General features: G+C 49.0%; 1 protein-coding gene across 2 annotated transcripts in view; it reads left to right on the top strand.

The window, feature by feature from the left end:
• Positions 1–4,668: 4,668 nt before the first annotated feature.
• LOC128687293 (longitudinals lacking protein, isoforms H/M/V) overlaps positions 4,669–6,000 on the top strand; it is a 125,243-nt gene continuing 123,911 nt past the window's right edge. For both annotated transcript variants that reach the window (XM_070098433.1, XM_070098434.1), the window contains exon 1: positions 4,669–4,777. The gene's annotated coding sequence lies outside the window, so the exon portion shown is untranslated. The remainder of the gene's footprint in view (positions 4,778–6,000) is intronic.

Genomic DNA, 6,000 nt, shown 5'->3' with positions numbered 1-6,000 from the left:
TCTATTATGGTTGCACTTGTCTCAGTGAGCCTGGTTGGTTTAGTTATTGTTGGTATGAGAAGTGTGTTGTTCATATTGTTGATGAAATCAGTTACAGGCTGATCATCTAGTATGCCAAGGTTGATGTTGAAGTCTCCAGCTAGGAGAAGGTGGTGCTTATTCATTTGTCTGTTTGTTATTAGTGACTTTAAGTTCTCACTGAAATTTGGGATGTTTGTGTGAGGTATCTGGTAAATGGCGCCGATTGTTGTAGGTGTCTTAAGGTTTTTTACAGTAAAATTAGCAAAAATGTATTCCCCATATTCATCACTAAAGCAAGTGGTGCTAATACAAGATGATTGGTTAGAGTAAGAGATTGCAATGCCACCCCCAACTTGGGTTGGTCTGCAGTTGTGAATTGCTGTGTATCCTGGTAGAGGGTAGATATCTATTGTGTCCTGCTTAAGCCAGATCTCAGTAAGAATAACGCAGGAGAAGGGTGTCTTTAGTTAAGGGTGCTGACGGTCACAAGGAGCAGTGTTGGTGTTAAGGGTGCTGACATACACGAGGAGAAGTGTTGGTGTTAAGGGTGGTGAAAGTCACGAGGAGCAATGGTGATGCAAAGCATGGTGATGGTCATGAGGAGCAGTGGTGGTGTTAAGGGTGGTAACAGTCACGAATAGCAGTGGTGGTGTTAAGGATGGTGACTGTCATGAAGAGCAGTGGTGGTGGTGTTAAGGGTGGTGACAGTCACGAATAGCAGTGGTGGTGTTAAATATGGTGACGGTCATGATGAGCAATGGTGGTGCTAAGGCTGGTGATGGTCACAAGGAGCAGTGGTGGTGTTATGGGTGGTGACAGTCACGAATAGCAGTGGTGGTGTTAAGGATGGTGACGGTCATGACGAGCAATGGTGGTGCTAAGGCTGGTGATGGTCATGAAGAGCAGTGGTGGTCTTAAGGGTAGTGACGGGCACGAGGAGCAGTAGTGGTGTTAAGGGTGGTGAAGGTCACGAGGAGCAGTGGTGGTGTTAAGGGTGGTGGCAGTCATGAGGAGCAGTGGTGGTGTTGAAAGTGGTGATGGTCACAAGGAGCAGCATTGGTGTTAAGGGTGGTGAATGTCACGAGGGACAATGGTGGTGCTAAGCGTGGTGATGGTCATGAGGAGCAGTGGTGGTGTTAAGAGTGGTGACTGTCATGAAGAGCAGTGCTGGTGTTAAGGGTGGTGAGAGTCATGAGAAGCAGTGGTGGTGTTAAGGGTGGTGATGGTCACAAGAAGCAGTGGTGATGTTAAGGGTAGTGACGGTCATGAGAAGCAGTGGTGGTGTTAAGGGTGGTGAACATCACAAGGAGCAATGGAGGTGCTAAAAGTGGTGACCGTCATGAGGAGCAGTGGTGGAGTTAAAAGTGGTGACTGTCAGGAGGAGCAGTAGTGATGTTAACTCCAACACTGCTCCTTGTGACCGTCACCACCCTTAACACCAACACTGCTCCTCATGACCGTCAGCACCCTTAACACCAACACTGCTCCTTGTGACCGTCACCACCCTTAACACCATCAATGCTCCTTGTGACCGTCAACACCCTTAACACCAACACTGCTCCTTGTGACCGTCACCACCCTTAACACCAACACTGCTCCTTGTGACCGTCACCACCCTTAACACCAACACTGCTCCTTGTGACCGTCACCACCCTTAACTCCAACACTGCTCCTTGTGACCATCACCACCCTTAACACCAACACTGCTCCTTGTGACCGTCACCACCCTTAACACCAACACTGCTCCTTGTGACCGTCACCACCCTTAACACCAACACTGCTCCTTGTGACCGTCATCACCCTTAACACCAACACTGCTCCTTGTGACCGTCACCACCCTTAACACCAACACTGCTCCTTGTGACTGTCACCACCCTTAACTCCAACACTGCTCCTTGTGACCGTCACCACCCTTAACACCAACACTGCTCCTTGTGACCGTCACCACCCTTAACTCCAACACTGCTCCTTGTGATCGTCACCACCCTTAACACCAACACTGCTCCTTGTGACCGTCACCACCCTTAACACCAACACTGCTCCTTGTGACCGTCACCACCCTTAACACCAACACTGCTCCTTGTGACCGTCATCACCCTTAACACCAACACTGCTCCTTGTGACCGTCACCACCCTTAACACCAACACTGCTCCTTGTGACCGTCACCACCCTTAACTCCAACACTGCTCCTTGTGACCGTCAGCACCCTTAACACCAACACTGCTCCTTGTGACTGTCACCACCCTTAACTCCAACACTGCTCCTTGTGACCGTCACCACCCTTAACACCAACACTGCTCCTTGTGACCGTCACCACCCTTAACTCCAACACTGCTCCTTGTGACCGTCACCACCCTTAGCACCAACACTGCTCCTCATGACCGTCACCACCCTTAACACCAACACTGCTCCTTGTGACCGTCACCACCCTTAACACCAACACTGCTCCTTGTGACCGTCACCACCCTTAACACCAACACTGCTCCTTGTGACCATCATCACCCTTAACACCAACACTGCTCCTCGTGACCATCACCACCCTTAACACCAACACTGCTCCTCGTGACCGTCACCACCCTTAACACCAACACTGCTCCTTGTGACCGTCACCACCCTTAACACCAACACTGCTCCTTGTGACGGTCACCACCCTTAACACCAACACTGCTCCTCGTGACCATCACCACCCTTAACACCAACACTGCTCTTTGTGACCGTCACCACCCTTAACACCAACACTGCTCCTCGTGACCATCACCACCCTTAACACCAACACTGCTCCTTGTGACCGTCACCACCCTTAACACCAACACTGCTCCTCGTGACCATCACCACCCTTAACACCAACACTGCTCCTCGTGACCGTCACCACCCTTAACACCAACACTGCTCCTTGTGACCGTCACCACCCTTAACAACAACACTGCTCCTTGTGACCGTCACCACCCTTAACACCAACACTGCTCCTTGTGACCGTCACCACCCTTAACACCAACACTGCTCCTTGTGACCGTCACCACCCTTAACACCAACACTGCTCCTTGTGACCGTCACCACCCTTAACACCAACACTGCTCCTTGTGCCCATCACCACCCTTAACACCAACACTGCTCCTCGTGACCATCACCACCCTTAACACCAACACTGCTCCTTGTGACCGTCACCACCCTTAACACCAACACTACTCCTTGTGACCGTCACCACCCTTAACACCAACACTGCTCCTTGTGACCGTCACCACCCTTAACACCAACACTGCTCCTTGTGACCGTCACCACCCTTAACACCAACACTACTCCTTGTTACCGTCACCACCCTTAGCACCAACACTGCTCCTTGTGACTGTCACCACCCTTAACACCAACACTGCTCCTCGTGACCATCACCACCCTTAACACCAACACTGCTCCTTGTGACCATCACCACCCTTAACAACACTACTCCTTGTGACCATCACCACCCTTAACACCAACACTGCTCCTTGTGACCGTCACCACCCTTAACACCAACACTGCTCCTTGTGACCGTCACCACCCTTAACACCAACACTGCTCCTTGTGACCGTCACCACCCTTAACACCAACACTGCTCCTTGTGACCGTCACCACCCTTAACACCAACACTGCTCCTTGTGACCGTCACCACCCTTAACACCAACACTGCTCCTTGTGACCGTCACCACCCTTAACTCCAACACTGCTCCTCATGACCGTCACCACCCTTATCACCAACACTGCTCCTTGTGACCGTCACCACCCTTAACACCAACACTGCTCCTTGTGACCGTCACCACCCTTAACACCAACACTGCTCCTTGTGACCGTCACCACCCTTAACACCAACACTGCTCCTTGTGACCGTCACCACCCTTAACACCAACACTGCTCCTTGTGACCGTCACAACCCTTAACACCAACACTGCTCCTTGTGACGGTCACCACCCTTAACACGAACACTGCTCCTCGTGACCATCACCACCCTTAACACCAACACTGCTCCTTGTGACCGTCACCACCCTTAACACCAACACTGCTCCTTGTGACCGTCACCACCCTTAACTCCAACACTGCTCCTCATGACCGTCACCACCCTTATCACCAACACTGCTCCTTGTGACCGTCACCACCCTTAACACCAACACTGCTCCTTGTGACCGTCACCACCCTTAACACCAACACTGCTCCTTGTGACCGTCACCACCCTTAACACCAACACTGCTCCTTGTGACCGTCACCACCCTTAACACCAACACTGCTCCTCATGACCGTCACCACCCTTAACACCAACACTGCTCCTCATGACCGTCACCACCCTTAACACCAACACTGCTCCTCATGACCGTCACCACCCTTAACACCAACACTGCTCCTTGTGACCGTCACCACCCTTAGCACCAACACTGCTCCTCATGACCGTCACCACCCTTAACACCAACACTGCTCCTTGTGACCGTCATCACCCTTAACACCAACACTGCTCCTTGTGACCGTCACCACCCTTAACACCAACACTGCTCCTTGTGACCGTCACCACCCTTACCACCAACACTGCTCCTTGTGACCGTCACCACCCTTAACACCAACACTGCTCCTTGTGACCGTCACCACCCTTAACACCAACACTGCTCCTCATGACCGTCACCACCCTTAACACCAACACTGCTCCTCATGACCGTCACCACCCTTATCACCACCAACAACAACAACTTACTGACGCTCTCCCCGTCGCTCATGTTCTTTTTCACCTATTTAACGGTAAATACCTGTTCCTTACCTCACTAATTCCAAATTTAAGCTTCTTTCTGGTACCTGTGTCTCGTCTAAGCTTACCTAAGCTCATTTTTTGGCTGATTTCAGCTCATTTTTCATGGCTGTTATGTACCCCCTGAACCTATTTACTTACTTCAGTCACCTTAGTAGAAATTAAGTCACTTTTCAGGGTGTAATATGGACCAGTGTACCAGACCCCATTAAATCAGGGATAAGCACAGCACTACTACCCCCCCTCCCCTTTGTCTTAACAACCCCTCCAGGGAGGTTCCTTGACGCTGGTGAGGGGCTCTTGATCTAGGGAGTGGGATCTGTGCTTCGGTTCCCTGAATTGACGTTGAATACCTTCCATCCCCCCCTGCATGTGCTGTATAATGCTACGGGTTTAGTGCTCCTGCAAGATTATAATTCATCCTGTTAATAAACATTGGTAAACAACCACTGGAATACAACAAGGTCGCTTTTAGTCTCTATGACGAGGCTTCAATAAGTAACTTCACATCAGAGTTAGGTACGATTCACTGGCCAACAGAATTCTCAGAGGCTAATGATATCGATGATTGTATAAACGTATGTCTTAAGAAATTACTTACACTATGTAACAAACATTGTCCCATAAGAAAGAAACTTTACGAATAAACAACTAGGTTGCTCGTGGCTAACAAACGGTATACTAAGATCCATTTATATGAAACATCAATATGAAAAGCAATATAGACAGGGCTTAATAAACAAAGATATTATTAAACATTTTACATCAGTCCTCATCAAACTAATAAGAAAGGCTAAGCAATTGTACTACTCCATGGAGATATAAAAAAAGACCTGGAAGATACTCTCTCAGATTCTGGGAACCCACAAACATAAAAAACTAGGGATATTGTCCTAACTAAATGCAACACAACTACAGCCTATTGATACAGTTAATAAGATAAATGACTTTTTCTCGACCATAGGATCAAATTTTGCCAACAAAATCCCAGGTACCAATGCTCGAGCAAGTGATTACTTAGATGAGAATTTCCCAACCTCCTCCAATCTTGCACCAACCAAGCCCAAAGTCACCATGATTATTAAGTCACTTAAAAATAAATTGGGAAATCTGGCTCAAGTTCCTCCATTGTACAAATGAGCAGCTTATATTCTTTCGCATGCTATTTCATTACTCTTTAACAAATTACTAGAAACCAGTACTTTCCCAACGCTAC

This window comes from Cherax quadricarinatus, chromosome 62 (genome assembly GCF_038502225.1).
Source record: "Cherax quadricarinatus isolate ZL_2023a chromosome 62, ASM3850222v1, whole genome shotgun sequence".
NCBI lineage: Eukaryota > Metazoa > Arthropoda > Malacostraca > Decapoda > Parastacidae > Cherax > Cherax quadricarinatus.
Note: the sequence above shows the minus strand (reverse complement) of the source record. Positions and strands in the feature narration are given on the sequence as shown.